This window comes from Bufo bufo, chromosome 2 (genome assembly GCF_905171765.1).
Source record: "Bufo bufo chromosome 2, aBufBuf1.1, whole genome shotgun sequence".
NCBI lineage: Eukaryota > Metazoa > Chordata > Amphibia > Anura > Bufonidae > Bufo > Bufo bufo.
In genome coordinates this window covers 319,172,251-319,186,164 of record NC_053390.1, presented here as the reverse complement: position 1 = coordinate 319,186,164, position 13,914 = coordinate 319,172,251, and positions in this window count along the sequence as shown.

The window sequence follows — 13,914 nt, the reverse complement described above, 5'->3', positions numbered from 1 at the left end:
ATTGTACGCTATTTAGCGCAGGATGCGCTAAAAATAGATATTGCTTCCACACACAATAGTCCTTAGAAATAATTTGGGGTTTGTAAAGTTTTAGCTATTTAGCGCAGGTTGAGCTAAAAATATAGATTGCTGCTGCCACACACAATAGTCCTTTTTTTTTTATTTTTATTTTTTTTATTTAAATTTTTTTATTTAAAGTAATAAAACATAACATAACAAGGTACATATAAATGTATCATATATATCAAGCATGACATAAGTGTCATTGTACATCAAGGCAAGATCCCTATGAATAGGGTCACGCACGTATAGAGATAAGCAAATGCAGGTACAATACTTCCCTTTATAGCATATCTAATAAGTGGTGGAAGCTTTCCTAACCTTTAGCATTACATGAGGGGTCTTCACAGGGCACATTCCTGTGTTAATGAAGGTTTATATAGTTGTAGATTTAGTTAACTCGGCTAGGGTGCCTATATTCAGACCACAACTTCCATTGTTTAGAGAATGTGTTGTGAGTACGTGTTTCCCAAGAGGAAATCTCCTCAAACCTGAACAATTGGTCAACCTTCAGTTTCCATTGTTCCAAAGACGGAATAGAGGTTGATAACCAGAGTTTAGGCACTAATAAGCGTGCAGCAATCAATAATTGTCTGAATAGAAAGGAGGGGTGTGGGGGTGTTGTATTGATATCTATATTGAGTAGAGCTAATGGCGGGGACATCTGTATATTTGTGTGAAAAATCAAATTGCTTAAATCAAATATGGATTTCCACCATTTGTTGATTATGGGACAGGACCATCATATGTGAAAGAACGAACCTCTGTCCCCAAGGCATCTCCAACATTGGTCCGTCGCCGTGTCTGAATAAAGAGATGTCACGTCTGGCGTTCTGTACCATCTGGTTAAAAGTTTATACCCATTCTCCTGTATACGCACACAGCGAGATGACTTATGCGGAGATAGAAGTATCTTTGGTAAGTTGGGAAATGTGAAATCAAGGCTCAAGTATTTTTCCCAGTTCTAATAAAAGCTGGTTTGACTAGTGACGGGGGGGGGGGTTTGGTGTTAAGTTTTCTATATAACTGTGAGATTAACTTTTTTGGTGGGTTAGGGTGGGGGCGAAAAGCGATTCAACCCAAACCAAGGGTCTAAGCTGATCCCTACTTGAAATGTGTAGTGAAACATAAGAGTGTAGATAAAGGATGGCTGGTAAAAACTGTTTGCGGGGATTAAGTTTAGTTTGGATCTCTTTGACTGTGGGGGGGTATCTTCAGACTGATGAAGAGCAAAAATGGAGATAGTAGATTCTCTAATGTTACGTGGAGTGCAATCTCTTATTACTGGGAGAGAAGTGCCTAAGACATCCCCCACCGACAGAGTTGGTGACGGGAAGGGTATTGCACAGTGCGAGGACTGGAGATGCTTCCATGCATTAAGGGTAGCTTGTATTATTGGAAAGGAACAGGAGGGGATTTTATTCAGACTGGAGTTCCCTAACAGAAGTGACCGAAAGGGTTGACCTACAAGTTCTTGCTCCATCGCTACCCAAGATTTAGGATTGGGTGTTCTGAGCCAATCTATTGCTCTGGATAGCAAGACAGCCCTGCCATATGTTTCAGGGTCTGGGAAAGCTATACCCCCTGAATGCTTAGGGTGTGTTAGTAGGGAATAAGAGAGTCTTGGCTTTTTTTTGGGTCCAAATAAACGAACTAAAAAGTTTTCTGAGGGAGACATAATAAGACTTAGGGACGGGGATGGGTAAAACCTGTTGGAGATAAGTAAGGCGAGGCAAAATTAGCAAAACCAAAAGGTTTTTACGACCAAACCAAGATATAGTAGGGATATTTAGTCTATTTATGTCAGTAGTGATGGATTGTAAAAGGGGCAAATAGTTAAGTGCAAATAGTTCATACGGATTAGGGCTTATCTTGACCCCCAGGTAAGTGATGTATGGAGATGACCAAGGGAGAGTTCTCTTTTAGGCTCAGTTGGTTTCGATGGGAAATCTTCACACATTTCACTAAGGATTTTTGTTTATTTATCTTAAAATTTGACAAAAGGCTGTACGTATCCAGGTATTTTTGGATTAAGGGGAGCGAAGTACTAGGGTTAAATGTCATAATCATTATGTCATCTGCAAAAGCCGCAAGTTTGTGGTTTTGGCCTCCTAGCATGACTCCATGGATGTCCCGGTCTGCTCTCAGTCTAGCAAGAAGGGGCTCCAGGGCTAAAACAAAAAGTAAGGGTGATAGGGGACATCCCTGACGGGTGCCATTTTGTATTCTGAAAGGGTCGGTTAGGTCTCCATTGATCAAAACCGATGCTGAAGCTTGGGAGTACATTGCGAAAGTAGCTTGTACAAAGGGATCAGGCAGGCCAAACCCAAGCAAGATTTGCTTCAGATATTCCCAGCTAATTCTATCGAATGCTTTTTCTGCATCCGTGCTTAAAAGAAGCAGCGGCTTAGACCGTAAAACGGAATAGTATATCACGTTTAGGACTCTGGCCGTGTTGTCTCTACCCTCTCTTCCTCTGACAAAACCCACCTGATCCCCATGTACAAGCAAGGGAAGAAGGGTCGCAAGGCGATTAGCCAACATTTTCGCAAGTAATTTAAGGTCAATATTAAGAAGTGAGATGGGCCTATAGCTTGCGCAGTGTTTTGGGTTTTTCCCTTCTTTGGGGATTAAAGTTATGTGGGCTATTGTCATATCTCTAGATAAATGTTTCCCCTGTAATGCCATGTTGCAGACTGAGAGCAGATGCGGGAGAACCACTTGTTGGAATGTCCTATAATAGAGTACTGGGAACCCATCAGGGCCAGGGCTCTTGCCATGTGGGGATTGAGCTAGTGCCTTAGTCAATTCCTCTAGGGTAAATTGGGAGGCCAACTTAAGTTTATTTTCAGGGGTTAAAGTAGGTAGGGAAATTGAATCCAGGAAGGATGCAAGGAGTTCTGAGTGGGTTTCTGGGTTCAAGGTAGGAGGAAGGTTATATACAGGGAGTGCAGAATTATTAGGCAAGTTGTATTTTTGAGGATTAATTTTATTATTGAACAACAACCATGTTCTCAATGAACCCAAAAAACTCATTAATATCAAAGCTGAATATTTTTGAAAGTAGTTTTTAGTTTGTTTTTAGTTTTAGCTATTTTAGGGGGATATCTGTGTGTGCAGGTGACTATTACTGTGCATAATTATTAGGCAACTTAACAAAAAACAAATATATACCCATTTCAATTATTTATTTTTACCAGTGAAACCAATATAACATCTCAACATTCACAAATATACATTTCTGACATTCAAAAACAAAACAAAAACAAATCAGTGACCAATATAGCCACCTTTCTTTGCAAGGACACTCAAAAGCCTGCCATCCATGGATTCTGTCAGTGTTTTGATCTGTTCACCATCAACATTGCGTGCAGCAGCAACCACAGCCTCCCAGACACTGTTCAGAGAGGTGTACTGTTTTCCCTCCTTGTAAATCTCACATTTGATGATGGACCACAGGTTCTCAATGGGGTTCAGATCAGGTGAACAAGGAGGCCATGTCATTAGATTTTCTTCTTTTATACCCTTTCTTGCCAGCCACGCTGTGGAGTACTTGGACGCGTGTGATGGAGCATTGTCCTGCATGAAAATCATGTTTTTCTTGAAGGATGCAGACTTCTTCCTGTACCACTGCTTGAAGAAGGTGTCTTCCAGAAACTGGCAGTAGGACTGGGAGTTGAGCTTGACTCCATCCTCAACCCGAAAAGGCCCCACAAGCTCATCTTTGATGATACCAGCCCAAACCAGTACTCCACCTCCACCTTGCTGGCATCTGAGTCAGACTGGAGCTCTCTGCCCTTTACCAATCCAGCCACGGGCCCATCCATCTGGCCCATCAAGACTCACTCTCATTTCATCAGTCCATAAAACCTTAGAAAAATCAGTCTTGAGATATTTCTTGGCCCAGTCTTGACGTTTCAGCTTGTGTGTCTTGTTCAGTGGTGGTCGTCTTTCAGCCTTTCTTACCTTGGCCATGTCTCTGAGTATTGCACACCTTGTGCTTTTGGGGGGATTCTAGTTGGTGTATATAGTTTGTGGATCTTCTATCTTTTATTCTTCGCATCATGAATTTGGACGCTTTGTCCCCATGTGCATAGAACTTGTGTTGAGAATTTAAGAAATTTTTGGCGGTAGACTGTTGTAATAGGGATTTCAGTTCTGTTTTTAGGGATGAAAGCTCTATAAAGTGGGACTCTAATAGGGATTTTTTTATGTATCTTTTCTAAGGAGAAAATCCTACTACTCAAGGAGTCTATTTTTTTATTCCTTTCTTTTTTTAGGAATGCCCCAAGGCTAATGAAGTGTCCTCTAATATAGGGCTTATGGGCGTCCCAGAGCGACTGATCTGAAGTTTCGGGTATTTTATTAATAGAAAAATATTCCTTAAGTAAATCCGATATCTTCTCCCTGACCTTTTGGTTGCTCATTAAGGACTCGTTTAACCGCCATCTAAATTTACTTGGGTTAGGTGTAGGTGCTGAAATTGATAGAAATATGGGAGCATGGTCCGACAAAAGTATGGAACCTATTTTGGGTCCATGACAGAGCTGAAGGTGTTCCTTAGTCACAAAGAGGTAATCCAATCTGTGATATGATTGGTGGGGGTGAGAGTAAAAAGTATAGTCGTTTGTGTCTGGGTTGAGTATATGCCATACATCCATAAGATTTAAATTCCAGAAGCCATCTTTTATGAAACGTAATGTCCTAAGAGACAAACTCAATTTGCGGGAAGAGGAATCTAGGGTTGGATTTAAAGTAGCGTTTAGGTCTCCTCCAACTACTGTCAAGCCCTCAGCAAAGGATTCTATTAGGGGAAAGACTTTCGCAAACCAAGTGTGTTGGCCTGTATTAGGGGCATAAAGATTAATAATGGTATAGGTTTGAGGACCTATAGAGCCTTTCACCAACAAGTATTTCCCTTCTGGATCTTGAAGATGGGAGATATATTTAAAAGGAATCCTCCTCTGGAATCCAATACTCACCCCCCCCCCCCCCCGGATGCAGCAGAATTACCTCCACGATGATACCAAAGGGGGTAGTTGGAAAAGGATAAATTAGGGTAATGGTTAAATTTGAAATGAGTCTCCTGAAGGAGGAGGACGCTGGCCCCAGCTTTGTGCAGCAATGCGAAGACTTGGCTCCTCTTAGAAGGGGAGTTAAAGCCCTTCACATTGAAGGACGCAAACGATAAGTCAGCCATATAGTCTGATGTATGGGAATTTACCTTGATGCAGCCAGGTCCCCCTCCCGGAGACCCACCTTTTATTTTTGCTGGAGCTATATATCCGGGAAGGTGAGACAGGAGCCAGAGAGTTCTTCCTCAATGTCGTGCAAGTTGGTCTGACAGACATAAGTACCTTTAACCAAAAATAAACAAGATAACAGGAAACTGTTAAATGAACTTTAGAATAGTAAGGCCCATTTGTATGGGTCGTAGGCATAATAAGGATTGCAAGGGGGGAAAAGGTTTATCGACCCTATTGTGATCCTCACAGCACATTGATATAGCCTCAACCGTGAGGCAAGGAGACAGATTGATTTAAGATATCAGGGGGCATTGGAAGACTAATAAAGGGAAAAAGGGGGGGTGGGGGAGGAGGGGAGGGAGAAGATATAGGGACATGAGAAGAGGGGTTAAGATAGGGTACATAAGTGGTTAAGAGATTCCTGACAATCAGGCTATAGATGGTTAACCAAGAGCTACGGCGTCATCTGATTGGTCTTGCGCTTGATCTTCTGGGATCTCGGAGCGCGTGGTGGTTCAAAGGGAGATCCTTGGAACTTCTGGCAAATCAGTGAGATCTTGGTAGAGTTCCCAGTTTTCTATAGGGAGTGGAGGAATCTGCAGATGCTCATATGCTCCAGCCAAATCCAAAAAGGAAGAGATGGTAATGCGGCGACCCTCATAGAAAAATGATATCCCGAATGGAAAGGTCCATCTATACTGCGTCTTCTTTGTTCTGAGCCAATCAGTCAGGGGTTTCAAACTTCTTCTTTTCTTGAGGGTAGATGGGGCAAGGTCTTGGTAGACTGATAAAGGGGCTCCCTCATAAGACATATTGGGTGTGTTTCTTGCGGCTTCCAGTATTGCCGTCTTGGTTTGGAAGTTAAGGAACCGACATATGATGTCTCTTGGTGGCTCTGTAGGTTTGGGTTTGGGTCGCAAGGCCCGATGCGCCCTTTCCACTGTAATCTCTATGGGCATATCTGGGCCCAAAATAGAGCTGCATATCTCAATCACCGCCGCTGGGATATTAGCTGCATCAACGGATTCCAGCACTCCCCTGAAGCGCAGGTTGTTTCTGCGTCCCCTTTTTTCCTGATCTTCCACAGCATTGTGAAGCTCGTTCAGGTAAGTGTGGCATTTCTGTAGGGAGGAGGCCGTGGCTGACTGGTGTTCCAGAACTGCAGTTTGGCGGGACTCTAGGGCTACAACCCTGTCACCAATGTAGTGAACATCATGGCGGAGAGCCGTTAACTCACTCAGTATCGGTTCCATCGCCTTACTGAGAGACTGTTTCAAAAAGCGACGGGTGATAGGGAAAGCTGTCTTGCCGTGGGAGTCCTCCGTATCGCTTTCCCCCTCGGACATCTCAGGGGAACGGTCGCGCGCCCTATGTGATGTGGCCGGCGCCATTTTAATTTCTCTGGCCGCTACTGTAGCGGCAGCCTTTTTTATAAATTTGTCCATGTCTCCACTTATATTTAGGGGTTTGGGGGCACTAGGGTTATCCCCGGATCTTGGGTTACCGATTTTAACCATCGTCTCGTCTGTCGGCTAGCGTTAGCTGGTGCTGTGCAGGAATCAGTACGGAGAGCTCCTGATTATGCGACCATCACAGTCCGGCGCTAGCTCCGCCCCCCCACAATAGTCCTTAAAAGGACTTTTGGGTCTTTGAAAAGTTTTGGTGGTAAAAATATTCTTAAATCGCTCCCTACACTGTATGTCCCTTCCTCAGCACAGCTCTCCCTGACTAAGAATAAGCCGCACACATCTCATGGTGTGCTATATAGCACCCGATGATGCGTTCCTGCCAGCCAATCACTGTAATGCCATCAGCCAACATGGCTACGGCATTACAGTGAGGGCAGCAGTTACCTGCACGTTTGTTGGCCAACAAACCAACAAACGTGCAGGATGGAGACTCAAGCATTGCGCTTGAGCATATGCGGTATTTGGCTGAATATCGCCATGTGTTGAGCATCGAGATACTCGAGCCGAACAGGTATTTGGCCGAGCATGCTCGATCATCACTAGTGAATAACTTCAGACTTCAATTTTTAAACTTGAAAAACCATTTCAAAACTTTGATCCGATGTTGTCTTTGGGACCAAGGTACCAGCCATATTTGTGAGACATCAGTGATAATGAATTTGAGCTTGCTGGAAGCTATATATTTTAAAGCTATATGAATCTCCTTACAGCATTTAAACTAAGTTTTGAATAAATCGACTTCAGTTCTTGGATCTCAAGCTCGATTCACCAAATACTAGGCCATAGGACTATTCAGCATATATTCCTCAAATCTGGCCTTTACTTAAGAGTGGCAAAAAGAAAGCCATTTTTGAAAGCAAGCCATAAGAAGTCCTATTTGCTGTTTGCCACAAGACATATAGAGGACACAGCAAATATGTGGAAAAAGGTATTCAGGTCAGATGAGACCAAAGATTAACTTTTTGACCTAAACATAAAACACTGTGTGTGGCAGAAAACTAACACTGCACCTGAACACACCGTCCTCACCATGAAACATGGTGGTGGCAGCTTTGTGCTGTGGGGATGCTTTTCTTCAGCAGAACAAGGGAAGCTGGTCAGAGTAAATACAGGGCAATCCTGGAGGAAAGCCTGTTAGAAGTTGCAAAAGATGCAGACTAGGGCAGATGTTCACCTTCCAGCAGGATAACGACCCTAAACATACAGCCAGAGATACAAGGGAATGGTTTAGATCAAAGCATATTCATATGTTAGAATGGCCAGTCAAAGTTTAGACCTAAATCCCATTGAGAATATGTGGCAAGACTGTGAATTGCTGTTCATGGACGCTCTCCATTCAATCTGACTGAGGTAGAGCTATTTTTCAAAAAAGAATGGGCAAAACTATTAGCCTGTGGATGTGCAAAACTGCTAAAGACATACCGCAAAAGACTTGCAGCTATAATTGAACCAAAAGGTGGTCCTACAATAGCTTATCTAGTGTTGAACGAATTGAAGCATACGAAGCAGAATTAGATCAGAAGTTTAGGAAAAATGTTATTCGCCAGAAAGCCGATTTTCCTTGTGCTTTGTGGTAATCGATTATTCCTAAAATGGTGCAGGTCCTTTGGTGGGTTTTCTTCAATCAAGATGGGAGTGGATGGCCTCTCTGTGAGCAAGTGGATGAGGTGAGTATAATTTTAACTTTTTTTTAACCCCAAATTAAAGGGGTTGTCCGGGTTCCGAGCTGAACCCGGAGATAGCCTTATTTTCACCCAGGCAGCCCCCCTGAGCCTAGCATCGGAGCATCTCATGCTCCGATGCACTTCCATTTTACTGGCTATGGCAGCGCTAAATCCCGCCCATCAGTGCCGGTGACGTCACCCGGCTTCCTGGCATCCCCATGGAGATCCCGATACGTCACCGGATCTAAAAAAAAGTCAGGGGGGCTGCCTGGGTGAAAATGGAGGAATGTCCGGGTTCAGCTCTGAACGCAGACAACCCCTTTAACCCCATGAGCACCTGAATGTGAGTCTCAGATGCCCTGATCAGAGTTGAGCACGGCATCTGAGGGGTTAAATGATGGGGGCGAGCGATTGCCGTTTCCTGTCATTGCGCCCACTCCATACAATGAAAAGCAATTCATGACAAATTAATTTGTAACAAATCAAAGTTCGTCGAAGCTGCCAAATCAAATTTTTCTAAACTTTACTTTACTTTACTTATCATAGAAGCTTATGTATCTACACTTTATGTGGAACTGTATCAAAGGCATTGCCGTAATCTCATTATTGCCAGCAGGGCATACATCTACAGTGACAGGACCAATGTTATCAGCATTTCGAATGGAGTGCTAAAAACCCACAGTGTGAGTTTTATTGGTCAACAGTATAGACAACTTCAAATTTAGGTCTGCAACATCTGAAAGAGTCTATGGAGGTACTTTATCATAAGGGAAATTTATTATGCGATTTCTGAATTTTCTTGCGTCTAAATTGCAATCATTTTGCACAAAATTTATCATATATTTCGTGTTTTTTTTTAGCAATGGACTTTATCTTTAAACATGACACCTTTGCCTAGATATGTTATTCCAAGTTTTATACTCCTCTCACTTATTGGAGTAAAATTTTGCCTTTTTGCAGTTGATAAATTTGGCACGCACTTATCCAACTTAGCTAACCTCTCCCACTGTCCCACCTACTTTTCAAAAGGGGTGAAAATGGTGTAAATTCACAAAAATGACCAAAATTGTACCAAATACGTACTAAAATTTGCAACTTTTTTGTCCGGTTCAAATATTCCCAGTGTCTTCTATGCACCAATATTGCTCATCATTTAAGGGTCTCCTGATATATGACCAATTGGAAGTAGTGTGAATAAGTGCATGGAGAAAAAAAGCAATTTTTGTTGTAAAATTGATGAAGTGGTTCTTGAATTTAGAATTTTCTGCTAGCTTGGAAAACCTGTGCAACTGATGCTACGGTAAATGAAGGAGCATTAAAAAAAAAGTCTCAGAAATGGTGAAGACATCATTTATGAAGCTTCTAATTAAAGCATTTGTGCTGCATTTATTATAATTGAATTCCATATAATTGAGCACAGTGAGAAGCTTTTTGGGAAGCTTTGATAAACAACAATATAAGAAGTCTGTGAAGTGTATAAACAGCATAGTGGGATTGAAGAAGAATATAAAACAAAAATAATCAACATTTTTAGGATAATGATCATTGCTTGTAGTTATCAATATGCTGGCCCCCTATTGTTTTATTTGCATTTTACTACTAACAGAGAAGACTCAATTAATTTTTGCAGTCTGCTTTATTTTAGTTCTATTCATATATAAGTTCAAGGGAAGCTTTTAATTAATCTGTTCGTTTCTGACTCCAATCTATAAAAATAGCAGACATTTAATGGCTCTGGCTTAAATAAAGACATGCTAAAACATTAGAATTTTTTTTAATCGAATTTGATTCTTAGAGTTACACTGATATCATGTTACCCCCAAGTTACTTGAGTTTAAAGGATACCTTCTTTACTAACTAGTTGGAAATCTATTCATACACATTTGCTTTGTGTCCGATTTATCGAATTTCTCAAATTTTAGTTTGGACCCAAACCGATTAATCACAAATCAAAGTTGCTCTAATTGTCCTGAAGATTGGAATACAACACACTATAGTCTCCTAGGACCATAGGATTTTTTATTTTTATTAAAAGATGTTATCTCTTTTTGTTAACTTTTTACAAATTTCTGCTCTTTCTCCCCTCCTCCCATGTAAGTTTTAAATACAAAGAAAGCAGTAGCAAATAATGTCAGAGTGACACTGACAGATATAGCTATGCGTAAATGCATAAACAAACACACTTCTCCCTTCCATGTATTATACATTTTCAGATTGGAAAGCTTCCAAAAGTTGTCCCTTATTGCCCCCTACTGGGGGCAGATAGTGTTTAAACACACATAGTGTTATGAAACAAAAACTGTGGCTTGTTGGGACCAAGCGTCCAAAAATTATGCCTCAATGGGAGAGGATCCCTGTTCCTGTGTTTACACACATGTTAATGTCAGAAGAAAGAGTTGCTTGTTCTCAATAAGGATACAAAAATGATGTCTTTAAGGGGAGCAGAATGCTTGCCCGTATTTATATATGCAGAAGTGTTAATTGTCTTTTTCTGAAAGAGCCTGGAAAAATTCTCTCTTTTAATTGGGAGCAGCAGCAGTATAATGTGGATGTGGAAAAGGTAAGGTAATAGTGGCATAGGCACTCAATGGTAGCGGCAGCAGTATGAAACAGACAAGACAGTAGATTTCTGTCCAGCCCAAGATAGAGACCTTAAGGATGCTCAAACAGCAGGATCCTTTATGTTTTTTTTTATTTTTCTGTTCTTCTGATGGATCAAAAAATGGAAAATTAAACTATGATGTCAATATGGCCAAACAGAGACACTAGCGGCCCCATAACAGACTGGTGAGGGTGGCAACAGAATAAAGAGTCACAATAGTGGCCCCGGAACAGACTGGTGTGGGTGGCAACAGCATGAAGAGTCAAAATAGTAGCCCAAGAACAGAGTGGTGAAAGTGGCAACAGCATGAAGAGTCACAATAGTGGCCAGAACAGAGTGGGGAGGAGGGCATCAGCAATGGCAGTTACAGCACAAGATATTGGCAGTTCACAGTAGGAGCAGATGGTAGTAGAGGCAGCAGGTGTGTGGCAGCATCATAATAGTGGCAGCAGCACATGGGCAGAAGTAACGGACCATTTGTCACAATGTTCTGTTGTGGCAGCACACTAGTCAGATTATTACTGCCATAATGATCTAGTCTGTTGCATCAGGCAGCGATGTCTGGAAATCCTGGCAGATCCACACCTAATTTATCTTTATAAAAGTTAGTCTATCAATATTTCGTGTTAAAAGGTGAGTTCCACCCGCCGCATTAAAACCCACTCTGATACCACACTACTGGCCGGGCAGGAAAGCTTGCCCACGGCATACTCGGACAGTTACGGCCACAATTCAAGTTTGGCTGCCCAGTAGTCCAGGGGATTTTGGATCTGGGGTGACAGGGTGTAGTCCAAGTATGACACTATGTGCTGGTTCAGGTTGTGCTCCATATCCTGCTTCTGTGTTGTTGCTTCAGCAGTTATGACAGTGGAGTGTGAGCTCAGAGAGTCCCCCTGGTTAGACCTTCTTGAGGATGGGCGATGGCTCATGTAGGCAGCGACCAACCAACTGCAAAGGATGTCTCAATAGTAGTTGAGTTTTTTATTCCTCTCAGAAGGGGTCAAAAAGGCCACCATTTTTGACTGACAGTGGGGGTCTAACATTGCGGAGAGCCAATAGTCATCGCTCTTTCGGATTGTGATAATGTGGATGTCACTACGCAAGCAACTCAGCATGCATCAGGCCAATTGCACAAAGGACTCGGAAGGACTCCATTTCCACTGCATACTACCATAATATGTTTGGGTTATCTGCCTGGTCATCGCCCTCCAGCTCCTCATGCTGCTTCTGCTCCTCCTGGTCCTTTCCTGTCGCTTGGACAGAAAAACCACCTAGTTATGCAAAGTATTCCTGGGAGTTTATGTCCTCCTCCTCAACCTCCTCCTGTGACAGTTCAGCCTCCACAACGCTTCTGTCCCCTCGCCAGTCAGATTTATCATCATCTCCTCTAGGACATGAAGAAGTAGAATGACATAATTCATCCTGTAGTCCTGGCGACTGACAAATAAAGTGGCTCCTCAAATGGTCTGAGCAAACTACAGGTATCATGCAGTTACCCCATGGAGTAGTCCTGTCAGTCTGCATCAAGAAATAGGTCACGGGTTTCCTCTGCTCATACAGTCGGTCAAACATGTGGAGCATGATCTTCAAATGGGTGGAAACGTCGCATATCAGGTGATGTAGGGGAACATCATTCTGCCTTTGCAGGTCAAGGAGTGTTTTGCAGGGTAAGAGTGGCTCAAGTGCATGCAGTATCCTAGACATTTCTAAAAGTTCTATTAGCTTGGTGGAAGAGTTGAGGAACTGGTTGACAATCAGATTAAAGATGTGCGCAATGCAGCGCATGGGTCAGCCCTCACTGATGCAGCGTAGACAGAATGTTCCTCACATTATTGGTGACCTTGGTTCTTATCTCCGGTTGGTGAGGAGACTGCCAGGATTCATAATCTTAGTTGATAACGGGGAGTAGTTCTTCCCCGGTGTGATGTTTGCCCAGGCTGACCAGGTGCACAACGGCGTGACAATGCTGTGTTCTGCAAAGGTGGTATGCTGGAGAACCACTCTGAACTGTGTCTACAGTGAAGGCTGACGAGGCAGAAGAGGACATTTGAATTCCCACAATTACAGCGCAGAAGCCGGAACCACATTTACCCAGTGGGCTGTAAAGGACATATACTGTCCTTGACCCTAGCTACAGCTCCACACATCAGCCGCTGGCATGAACTGTACCAGACATCGACAGGCTCAAGAACTGGTCCACCTTCTGGTCAACATATATGTACAGGGCAGGTACAGCTTTTTTTTTTTTTTAACTCGTTTTATTGAAGTTTAACAACAGGCATGGATCATGACATCGCGAAGCAGTGACAGCCCACGCAGGAGAGTCACTGGCTTCTCAGCAAGTTATATAAGTACATATAACACAAAGGCATCTTCCCGAACAGTAATCCTTCACATAAAATCAGCAGACATACTAATGTTATATCTTATTCAAACATTAATTACAACCTTACAAGACATCAATCAGTAGAGTATTATCAACCAGATTACTCCATCACAGAATGTAGATGTGTGTGATGTAAAGATTGAGTAGAGGAGCACCACTCCCCCCATACCTTTTGGAATTTCTGCAGGCACTTCCTATGGGTGTAAACCACTTTTTCCATAGACATAGCATGGTTTACTAATGCTTTCCATTGACTGACTGTAGGAGACTTGTCTGCCATCCATCTTATAGCTATCGCCTTTCTGGCCAGGAACAGAGTCTCTCCTAAAAATACTCTCTGGTGATGTGTCCACAGCTCCTCATCTATTACTCCTAGAATACATATTTTGGGGCAGACTGCTATCGGGGCAGGTACCATTGCCGACAGGACCTCCACAACTCTCCCCCAAAAGGCCTGCAAGTAACTGCAGCTCCATATCAAATGCCA